We start from the raw sequence: 12,711 nt of genomic DNA, 5'->3' as shown, positions 1-12,711 counted from the left end.
GCAGGTGGATTGCTTGAGCTCAGGAGTTTGAGACGTGCCTGAGCAACATAGTGAAACCTCGTCTCTAGCAAAACAAAATACAAAAATTAGTCAGGCATAGTGATGTGCACCTGTAGTCCCAGCCACTCAGGGGGCTGAGGTGGGAGGATTACTTGAGCCCAGGAGGTTGAGGCTATAAGCCATGTTCGTGTCACTATACTCCAGCCTAGGCGACAGAGTGAGACCCTATTTCAAAGGAAAAAATTAAAAAAAAGAAGTTCTTGGATTTGATCTTTAGTGTTTAAATGTATGTAGAAATCTTTTCAAACAAAAATGAAATATGATCAGATTAAAAGATGAGTTTGGCCCCATTTTAAAAACCTCAAGTCAGATAATTTAATAGCATAGTAGTGATTAATGAGTATAACAAGGCAAAATAAACTAGCCATAGGGGCATTAAATTTCAGCAAATGCTTTATTTTTAATAGTAAATCTTATGTGCAGAATAGACCTTACTTTAATCTCTAGTAGCCTTATGCACTTTGTTTTTTAATAAGATATAATTCACATAGCATAAAGTTTACCTTTTTAAGGTGTACGACTCAGTGTGCTTTTTTACTATGTTCATAAAGTTGTATAATCATTACCACTATCTAATTCCAGAGCATTTTCAACATCCCCTGAAAGAAATCCTGTAGCCATTAGCTGCTGTTTCTCATTTCCCTGACCCTTGCCCCTGGAAACCACTAATCCACCTTTTGTATCTATGGATTTGAGACAGAATATTTTATATAAGTATATACTAAATAGTTTAAATAAGTGGAACCATACAGGCCAGGCGCCATGGCTCATGCCTGTAATCCTAGCACTTTGGGAGTTTGTGGTAGGTGGATCACTTGAGGTCAGGAGTTCGAGACCAGCCTGGCCAACATGGTGAAACCCTGCTTCACTAAAAATACAAAAATTTGCCAATGTGGTGGTGCATGCCTGTCATCCCAGCTGCCCTGGAGGCTGAGGCAGGAGAATGGCTTGAACCTGAGAGGTAGAGGTCACAGTGAGCCGAGATCCCACCCCTGCACTCCAGCCTGGGCAACAGAGTGAGACTCTGTCTCAAAACAAAAACAAAATCAAAAGAATCCTACAATGTATGGCTTTTTGTATCAGGTTTCCATCACTTAGTGTATTAGTTAGCGCTCTTCAGAAAATGGAACCAATAGGATGGATGGATATAGATAAATAGATTAGATAGATGAATGGATAGATAGATAATTGGCTGATTGATAGGCAGAAGATTCACACCATAGGCATCAAATGAAAAAAAAAAGATCAATAGATGGAAGAGATTTATTGTAAGGCATTGGTTTATGCAATTATGGAGACTTAGTAGTCCTATGATCTGACCTCTGCAATCTGGAGACCCAGAGATGGTATAAATCCAGTTGAGGTCAGATGACTGATGTCCCAGCTTAAGTATTCAGGCAGAAGAAATTTCCCCTTCCTCTATGTTTTTGTTCTATTTAGGGCTCCACCAGATTGGCTAATGCTCACCCACACTGGGGAGGGCAGTCTTTTTTACCCAGTCTCCCAATTTAAATGCCAGTCTCATCCAGCAACACCTTCACAGACAGTTTAATCTGCATACCCTATGTCCTGGTCAAGTTGACCTATAATAAAATTAACCATCATACTTAGCACGTTTTCAAGACTCATCCATGTTTTAGCATGTATCAATACTTCTTTTTATTGCCAAATGATTTTCAGTTATGTGGATATACGATGTTTATTCATTCATCAGTTGATAGATAATTGGGTTGTTTTCACTTTTTGGCTATTATGAATAATGCTATAAACATTAATTTATGGGTTTTATTTACTTTAAGGATTCCTACAGAATATCTTAAAGTTAATATTTGTTTCTGTTTTTTGTTTTTTCCTTTCTTTCTGCTTTTACTTTAAGATCTTAGACAATATTTTAGAAAAGAAAGCTGTCTAAAGGAAAACTGATTTCTGGAGGGAGAAATTGGGGCTATAATGAATACTTAGATGAAGTGTGGAGTGTGAAGTTAGAAATTACAGGTCCACTCTACTAATCAAACTCATAACCCCAGGAGGGTGACAAGAACATAAAAGAGAATTCAAGCTGTTTTTCAGAAGTAGGGGGGATTTATATAACAAAACTTAAATAAAAGTTCTATTGTTCAAGATTTATAGAAAGTATAAACCAAATAAAATTGCCCTGTTATGAAGATTTGGGCAAAGAACTCTTTTCCAGCTAGTTATTTAACATAGCAACAGGCAGAGTGCTTGCTTCCCCATCCTGTTTCTTGTTCTTAGAGTGTTTTGTTTTTACATGTAATTAACGGACCCCAGATGTACTTGCTTTTCAGAGCTCTATCTTCTCACTTTCATCTTCCTTAGGGAACAGAGGTTTCCAATATTTCCTTAAGCCTAAAGTTAAAAAGGAGCAAACAATAGAGCCATATTGACAGAAGTTTTACGAAATATTTCCTCTAGGTCTAATATAAATTTCTCTTATGTAATCTTAGCACGTATCTCCTCTCATTTAATACTGACATTAAGACCTTGACGCTGCCTGAAACTGCTTTTCCTGTGAAATCTTTCAGCAGACGCCTCACTTTTCACCACTACTGCCTAGGCATCTTCATTCCACATCTATCCTGTCATGAAATCTGCTCTTCAGCCTTATCTCTACCCCTAGTATTTTAGATTTTCGGACTTCTAGCCCATTGTGGTTCCTTTCCTTCCCCTCATGCCTGGATCCTAAATCATCAGCACCCTCTTACCAGCCCTCTGAATTCCCTGAGCCCAGGATTTGGGGCTCCTCAATCTTGTCAGCCATGCAAACAGAAATCAACCAGTTCAATATCTTGGATCTAGGACTGCTATTCTCTATCCTTGTCACACACTTAGGAGAACCTTCCTTACCTCTGCTGGGGTTTCAGTGTGGCTCAGAAAAGGGTTATTTTTGCTTTCTAGTTAACAGTGACTACTCGAAACGTTTACTATTCTCTTCAATCCCAGATTATCCACTATTCTCACGGTAGAAAAAAAAGCAACAAAATAGAGGCCATCAGGCTGGGATTTTACAAATGCATTTGAATCTTTCCTCATTCTCACTTTTTTTCTCCTTTCTTCATTGATCTCTTTCTCTGTGCCTTTTATGCCCCTTTGGTTTCCTTCGGGACCTTATTCTGTCAAGTTCCTCATTTATAGTCTCAGGTGCTTCCACACCATTTCCTGCCTTACAGTCTCTGCATGCCCTCCTAAAAACTTTCTCTTTCTAGCTTACGCAGTCTCTCCAGATTCACCTTTAACTTCTTAGTTTCTCTGCCTTCAAACACTTTCTCCTTCTATAATCCAGTCCCTACCATGTAGACAGAGCATTCAAAATTTTGTTGTGCGCTATTTCCATAATTTAAATTTTTCTGTGGCTCCTCATATTCTTCAGGATAAAGTCCAAACTCCTTAGCCTGGTAGGTAAGACCCTTAATCCTGTGAGCTGCATCCACCTGTCCAGCCCCATCTCTCTTCACTCTTCCAGGAGCACATTATGTTTCTGCCATAGCAGATACTCAGTGATCGTCATGTACTTTCATGTCTTCATGCTCCTGCCTACAGTGCTCTGTTATGGGCTGAATTAGGTTGAATAGTCATCAAAATTCATATGTTGAGATCCTAGCCCCCAAACCCCATACCTTGGAATATGACTGTATTTAGAGATAGGGTAAAGAAGTAATTAAAGTAAAATGAGGTCTTATGCATTGTTCAAGCCAATATGACTGGTGTCCTTATAAGAATAGGAGATTGGCCGGGCGCAGTGGCTCATGCCTGTAATCCCAGCAGGCTGAGAGGCAGGCGGATCGATCACCTAAGATCAGGAGTTTCAGACCAGCCTGGCTAAAATGGCGAAACCCTGTCTCTACTTAAAAAAAAAAAAAAATATATATATATATATATATATATATATATATATATATATATACATATACACATATATATATGTATATGTGTATATATATATACACATATATATATGTGTATATGTATATATATGTATATATATGTATATGTATATATATATTATTTATTTATTTACACACACACACAATTAGCTGGGCATGGTGGTGCACATCTATAATCCCAGCTACTCGGGAGGCTGAGGCATGAGAATCACTTGAAATCAGGAGGTGGAGGTTACAGTGAGCTGAGATCATGCCATTGCACTCCAGCCTATACAAACAAAGTGAAACTCTGTCTCAGGGGAAAACAAAGGAGAGGAGATTAGGACACAGACAAAAAAGGATGACCATGTGAAAACAGAAGGAGAAGCTGGCCATCTACAGGCCAAGGACACAGGAAGAAACCAACCCTGCTGTCACCTTGATCTTAGACTCCTAACTTCAGAACTGTAAGGAAATAAAGTTAGATTGTTTAAGCTACCCAGTCTGTGGCAGTTTGTTATTGCACCTCTAGCAAACAAATATATTCCTGTGTACTCCTCCAGAATCTTTTAAATACCCATTACATAGGCCACCTACTTCTTCCTTGAAACTTTGTGAAGGGCCTGCTAACACATGGCCCTCCTATCTAGAGCTGCATTCCTCTGGGGGTCCTGCACGACCAATAGGCAGCATTACATTATCCCTATCATCTGTCATCAGTGTTCTGTATGCCTCAGTTACTTTTTAACCCAGAAGCAGCTAAAGGCAGTATGTGTATTACTGCTGTGATCAGACTTTTCCTCTGGACACTGACTATCTAGGAGCATATATTTCTTTTTCTGTTAGAGACACCAGTAGCCTTAGAAACTATCAAAATTTTGGCCATGCACGGTAACTCATGCCTGTAATCCCAGCACTTTGGGAGGCCGAGGGTGGTGGATCACTTGAGGTCAGGAGTTTGAAACCAGCTTGGCCAATATGGTAAAACCCCGTCTCTACTAAAAATACAAAAAAATTAGCCGGTCATGGTGGCAGGTGCCTGTAATTCCACCTGCTTGGGAGGCTGAGGCATTAGAATCACTTGAGCCTGGGAGGTGAAGGTTGCAGTGAGCCAAGATCACGCCACTGCACTCCAGCCTGGGCAACAAGAATGAGACTCCATCTCAAACAAACAAAAAAAGGAAACTATCAAAATTTCATTTACATCCATATGAAATTTTCTCTGTATCTTTCACTAGACCCACAACTTGATATGGTCTGAAAATATATTATGTCATGCAAATGTTCATTAAAGAAGTTTCTATTGACCTTGACTGAAGGTTAAGGTATAATTAATAACATGTATGTTATTTACTATGTATAATTAAGAACATGTTTATAATTCTTAACACTGAGCTTTTCGGATCTTACTTGCAGCCTTTACACCTCCTGAGAGCATTGTTGAGCCTAGTGATTAAGGACTTGGGGGAATTTTACATAAGGAAACAGGTAGTTTTAGAGTGTTGTTTTTATAAGGACACCCCAAAATAAAGAGTTACAACCTTTGCTGGACCAGCTGGAGTTCTTACAAGATTGCAAAAAGCATCTTCCTTTAAAGATAGCACTTTCTGCAGTAACGATGGAGACAGAATCTGGCTGCGTGCTATCTGAGGTCAGAGGAGTAAAGAGAAAGGAGCGGTGACATGTGTCTGTAGCCTCACTCATTAGAGCCGGAAAGAGCATCCTAGGCAGGCATACAACAAAAGAGACTACAGGAAGATCATCTCTCGCATGATGAAGGCATTGGGAGAACCGTTTGCTTGCTATACAGTTTGAGGTCGAAATCATCTCACTAAAGCTTTGCTTCAAGCACTTTTCAGGATGATTGTATGGCTATCCAGCTTTCTTGTGACTCAGTTCTTGCATTTTAAAGGAAATAAAGAATTTGATACACACTTCAGCTGTAGAATTTAAAGGCAGAAATTCCATTTTGCAGGTAGAAGATAACACCTCCAAAAAATCTAGTCTTTAAAAACAAACAAACAAAAGACAGTTCCAGGAACTATGGAGGAAGAGTTGCCACAGAAAATAATACATGGGAGAATATATAGTGTCATTTTCATTGCTGTAAAATACTCTGAAGTATTTTACAGCCGTAAAATACAGTCCCATTTCTTGGCCTGTGCCTTCCTCACTTACTGCTTGAGTCACGGTCCTCTTCATTTTCCAGCAAAAACTTCCTTGCTCATTGCACAAGTCACTGTCCTACCCAGTTTCTAGCAAAATATTAGTCTAAATCCAATCTGGATTTTGTACCAACTCTGTTACCTTGTCTGTTTCTGACTTTGCATTATCCCTCTTCCAACCTAGATAAATTGCAGTAGTATCTTATTAGTATAGAGGAGGAGAGTGACTTAAGCAATTGGAAAAGTCATGGTCCAAGTAATGGGACAGCTGCCCTTTTTTCTCCAGGGCTTTTTTACAGCAATGGAAATGAGATTAGGGGCAATGCTGCTTCTCCCTTTGTGGTAATCAGTGTCAGATTTCTCTCTTTCTTGTCCTCTTCCTCCCACTCACAAGCTGAGATTGTACCACTGCACTCCAGCCTCGGTGGCAGAATGAGACCCTGACTCAAAAAAATAAATAAAAACAAAGTTTAAATTTTTAGGTGTGAATAAAGAAGGATACCTGAGGGAAAGTAACCAAACTGCAGGACTCCCCACCAATCCTTTATGTGATCGTATGTTCAGTACATTTCCATCCATTGGTAACTTTATGTTGTATCTATGGAAAACACCCTGGACTCAGAATCTGGATTTAAAGTTTAAATTTAGTCTGGGCACGGTGGCTCAGACCTGTAATCCCAGCACTTTGGGAAGCCAAGATGGGCAGATCACCTGAGATCAGGAGTTTGAAACCAGCGTGGCCAACATGGTGAAACCCCGTTGGTGTGCCAGGCGTGGTGGCACATGCCTGTAATTCCAGCTACTTGAGAGGCTGAGGTAGGAGAATGGCTCGAACCCAGGAGGCAGAGGTTGCAGTGAGCCAAGATCGCACCACTGCACTCCAGTCTGGGCAACAGAATATGAGATTCCATCTCAAAAAACAAAAAAAAGTTTAAATTTATTGGCCTCCATTCTTCCATCCTCCTAACTATCCCAATTGCTGCCCTGCTGTGCATTGCACAGTCTCATAGGCAATAACTTCTTTTGTCATTGTGACCTTCAAACAAAGTGATGTATTGAAAGCTCTCTGTAACTCTCACTTGTCATACAAATATTAGGCCACATGTGATGGCTCACACCTGTAATCCCAGCGCTTTGGAAGGCAGGGGAGAGCAGATCACTTGAGCCCAGGAGCTTGAGCCCAGCCCTGGTAACTTAGTGAGACCTTGTCTCTACAAAAAATGCAAGCATTAGCCAGACACGGGAAGCTGAGGCAGGAGTTTGAGGTTACAGTGAGCTGTGATTGCTCCATTGCACTCCAGTCTTCATCTGAAAGAGCAAGACCCTGTCTCAAGAAAACTAGCATTAATAGTCATTTTTATTGTTATTGTTCTAACATGTCAGGTACACTGGACACAGTGCCCTATAATTCATTTGTTTCTTCAAACATTCATTTATTCATCAACACATTGTTGACCTTAGAGATACAGAGGTATATAAATACGTTTTATAATAATAGCTACCATTTCTTCACTTTTACTTTGTGCAAAAAAAAAAAAACCTGTATAAATACTTTACATAATTTATTTCATTTAATTCTCACCAAAACTCCACAGATAGGTATTATTCCATGGATAGGTATTGTTCCTGTTTGCATATGAGGAACCTGTGGCTCCATATAGCCCAAGATCTCATAACTTTTAAATGGCAGAAATGGTTCTCAACCAGTCCTTTTTAAAAAATTGTGTTAATATATACATAACATAAAATTTATCATTTTAGCCATTTATTATTTTTTTCTTTTTGAGTTAGAATCTCACTCTGTCGCCCAGGCTGGAGTGCAATGGCACAATCTCGGCTCATTGTAATCTCTGCCTCCTGGGTTCAAGCAATTCTCCTGCCTCAGCCTCCTGAGTAGCTGTGATTACAGGCACCTGCCACCGTGCCTGGCTAATTTTTGTATTTTTAGTAGAGACGGGGTTTCACTCTATTGTCCAGGCTTATCTCTTGGCCAGGCTGGTCTTGAACTCCTGACCTCATGATCTGCCCGCCTCAGCCTCCCAAAGTGCTGGGATTACAGGCATGAGCCACCATGTTTGGCCACCATTTAAGCCATTTGTAAGTGTACAATTTAGTGGCATTATATACGTTCACAATGTGCAACCATCACCACTGTCCATCTTCAGAACTCTTCCATGACCCCAAATTGAAACTACACATATTAAGCAATAACTCCCATTTTCCCTTTCCCCCACCCCCTGGTAAAAACTATCCTACTTGCTGTCTGCTTTCTGTCGCTATGAACTTGACTTTTGTGTATCTCAATTAAGTACAATCATGTAATACATGTCTTTTTGTGTCTGGCTTATTTCACTTAGTGTAATATTTCAAGGTTCATCTGTGTTGTAGCATCAGAATTTCATTCTTTTTTAAGGCTGAATAATATGTCATTGAATGTATATACCGTATTTTGTTTATCTGTTTATCCCTTGATGGACATTTAGCCCAGGTCTTTTGAATGACAAACCTCTTAGCCATTAAACCAAGCCTAATTGTTATTCTAATTACTATTATGCTGACAGAATAGATTAAAGCTAAACTGGTGCCCTCAGAATTTTACTCTGGGTGATTCTGGGAATCATTTAATTTTCTTAGCATGGTTGGACATTAAGTTTAATAGGGGCCAAGCATGGTGGCGTGCTCCCATAGTCCTAGCAACTCAGGAGGCCAAGGCAGGAGGATCACTTTGGCTGCAGTGAGCTATGATTGCAACACTCCACTGCAACCTGAGCGACAGACCAAGACTTCATCTCTAATCAATGGATAAAAGAATAAACTAGGATTTCTAGTCTAGTATTATAATGCAAACTCAGATTATCAAAAGCAGTAGGAAAAAATATCCGGCTGAATTTTATCATTCTAAAATCAGAGTTCATTTTGGAGAATTACTTTTCTTATTTCAAAGTTAAAATCTATTTGCATATTGGCAGTTGGTTCTGATCACGAATTCTAATTGTATACAATAAGAAAATGTTTCATTGTTAAAAAAAAATAGTAATCTAATGGTAACATCTGAATTTAGCCTTGGTAAGCCTAACTTACCAAGGGTTGATCTTTAGTAATTTAGCCTTGGTAAGCCTAACTTACCAAGGGTTGATCTTGACCAAATTCTTGTATGGATAAAATTATTTGTTCATCCTCAGGAACTCCTAACCCGGATGACATATCAATTATGATTTGGAAGACTTCTGACAATGTCATCTGGTAATTACATGTTTGATCTTCAGAAATTGGATATTTATTTTATTTATGTATTTATTTATTGAGATCAAGTCTCGCTCTGTCACCATGGCTGGAGTGCAGTGGCTCCATTTGGGCTCACTGTAACCTCTACCTCCTGGGTTCAAGCAATTCTCCTGCCTCCGCCTCCAGAATAGCTGGGACTACAGGCATGCACCGCCATGCCCAGCTAATTTTTTGTAATTTTAGTAGAGATGGGGTTTCACCATGTTGGCCAGGCTGGTCTCAAACTCCTGACCTCAGGTGATCCACCCACCTTGGCCTCCCAAAGTGCTGGGATTACAGGCGTTCACTACCATGCCCAGTGGATACTTATGTTTTTTAAACAGCTATATTGAGGTTTAAATGACATACAATGAACTATATTTAAAATGTGCAACTTGATAAGTATACACACATTCGTTGTTTTGCATGTAGCTATATGAGTTTCAGCACCATTTGTTGGAAAGATTATCTTGAATTGCCTTTATACCTTTGTCAAAAAATCTCTTGTCCATATAGTGTGGGCCTATATCTGAACTCTTTTCTATTTCGTTTGTCTGTATTTGTGCCAATATACCTGAATGTATACCTCAAAGTACACTCAGGTAATTGTCTTGGTTACTGAAGCTTTCTAAAGCCTTGAAATCAGATAGTGTAAGTCTTTTTTTATTCTTTTTTGGTTGTTTTGGCTATTCTAGATCCTTTGCATTTTCATGCAAATTTCAGTATCAGTTTATCAGTTTCTACAAAACAGCCTGCTGAGTTTTTTTATTGTGATTGCATTGAATCTACAGATCAATATGGGGAGAACTGACATCTTAGCAATGTTACATTTCAGCTCCATGGACAAAGTAACTAAACTAAAAGTAAATAAACTTTTCTTTATTTAGATCTTCTTTAATTTCTTTCAGCAGTGTTATGTCATTTTTAGTGTACTTCTTTTGTGGGTCTTTAGACAAAAACTTATTTGTGATGCTATTATAAATGTTTTTTTTTTTCTTGAAAAGTCAGATCTTTAAATTATATTAATTCATCTTTAACTATAGAATAGTTGAGTGTACAAGAATATGGCTGTGGCCAGGCACGGTGGCTTATGTCTGTAATCCCAGGACTTTGGGAGGCCGAGGCAGGTGGATCACTTGAGTTCAAGAGTTCGAGACCAGCCTGGCCAACATGGTGAAACCTCATCTATACTAAAAATATGAAAATTAGGCAGGCATCATGGTACATGCCTTTAATCCCAGCTACTCAGGAGGCTAAGGTGGAAGAATAGCTTGAACCTGGGAGGTGGAGGTTGAAATGAACTGAGATTGTGCCACTGTACTCCAGCCTGGGTGATAGAGTCTCCATTATACACACATACACACACAAAGAAAAACAGAAAAATAAAAAAGAATATGGCTGTATGTTTTCTGTATGTTTTGGGTTTAGATGTGTTATATGTTTTAATGTCAGGAATCTGTAAAAGTTTCCATACTTCTGGTTCTGTTTTTTGTTTTTGTTTTTGTTTTTTCAAGACAGTGTCTGGCTCTGCTGCCCATGCTGGAGTGCGGTGGTGCAATGGTGGCTCACTGCAACCTCTGCTTCCTAGGCTCAAGTGATCCTCCTCCCTTCTGAGGCTTCTGAGTAGCTGGGGCTGCAGGAACACACTACTATACCTGGCTAATTGGTGTGTGTGTGTGTGTGTGTGTGTGTGTGTGTGTGTGTGTGTATTTTGTAGAGATGGGGTTTCACCATGTTTCCCAGGCTGATCTTGAACTCCTGACCTCAAGCAGTCCACCCGCCTTGGCCTCCCAAAGTGCTGGAATTACACACGTGGCCCACCACACCCAGCCTGGTTCTGTTTCCTAGTGCTAAGGAGTAGAATAAGTGGTTTTGTTGGAAAGGCTTCGGAAAGGCTTCATCCAAATGGCTAAGCATATCAGTCCTTATTTATGGTTATACCTTCCCAACTACAAGGAAACCTTACTTCTCTGCCGTCTCTCTCTCTCCCCCTCCACCTTTTATTTTTTATTTAGTTTTTTTGTTGAGACAGAGTCTTCCTCTGTCACCCAGGCTGGAGTACAGTGGCATGATCATAGCTCACAGCAGCCGACAACTTGTGAGCTCAAGTTACCCACTTGGCTTATCCTCTAAAGTAGCTGAGACTACAGACACACCACTATGCCTGTCTAATTGTTTTATTTCTTGTAGATATGGGGTCTCCTTACGTTGCTTAGGCTGGTCTAGAATTCCTGGACTCAAACCATCCTCCCATCTTGGCCTCCCAGAGTACTAGGATTATAGGTGTGTGCCACCACTACACCTGGCCTTCTTTCTCTTTCTAAGAAACTCGTGAATTATATATTTCAGTGGAAATTTTGGAGCCAACTTCTATTTTTCTGTTGAATAAAAACATTTCCAGTTTTCCATCCCAATCCTGGAAGTGCTTAACAAATATTTGTTTTGAATGAATGAATCCTTAGCACATGTAGCACAAAGGTTCTCTGGGAAGGTGCTTTCCGCAGTTGAGGAGTCACGTTCTTTTATCAAAGCTCTGCCTGGGTTTTATAATTTTTTTTTTTTTTTTTTTTTTTTTGAGACAGAGTTTCGCTCTTGTTACCCAGGCTGGAGTGCAATGGCGCGATCTCGGCTCACCGCAACCTCCGCCTCCTGGGCTCAGGCAATTCTCCTGCCTCAGCCTCCTGAGTAGCTGGGATTACAGGCATGCGCCACCACGCCCAGCTAGTTTTTTGTATTTTTAGTAGAGACGGGGTTTCACCATGTTGACCAGGATGGTCTCGATCTCTTGACCTCGTGATCCACCCGCCTCGGCCTCCCAAAGTGCTGGGATTACAGGCTTGAGCCACCGCGCCCGGCCGGGTTTTATAATTTTATGCAATTTAGTTGTACTCACTACTTGGTATTTCAATGAACCTTTAAAATGAGAGACACTTGAAAATTCTTAAATGTCAATGGAAAAGAGCCAGTAGAGAGGGATTAAAGTTAAGAAAAGGAAAAAGCAGTAACGAAGTTCTCTGAGAAAACAGAGGAGAATGGAATCCAGGGTGCAGATGGAGAGGTTGGCCTTACACGGGAGGGGAGTGAAGTTGAAGGAAGGTAGGCTATAGATGCAGTGTAAGCTGTAGGTGTGTTACCAAGACATTGAGAGACCCAGACTAATGGTGCCTCCTTTCTCTAAGTATGAAGAATGGGGTGGTAAGGCAGGAGAACAGGAAGGTTCTATAGGGAGAGTCCACTAGAAAAAAATAGCATCATATTCCAGAATATCTATTAATGAGAAGTTAATGTTTAGACTACAAAATTATTCTGTTTTCTTCTCCCCACCACTATCCCAAACATTT

The sequence above is a fragment of the Saimiri boliviensis genome, chromosome 5, assembly GCF_048565385.1.
Source record: "Saimiri boliviensis isolate mSaiBol1 chromosome 5, mSaiBol1.pri, whole genome shotgun sequence".
Classification (NCBI taxonomy): domain Eukaryota; kingdom Metazoa; phylum Chordata; class Mammalia; order Primates; family Cebidae; genus Saimiri; species Saimiri boliviensis.
The sequence above is the reverse complement of the archived record's forward strand: the minus strand, read 5'-3'. Positions refer to the sequence as shown.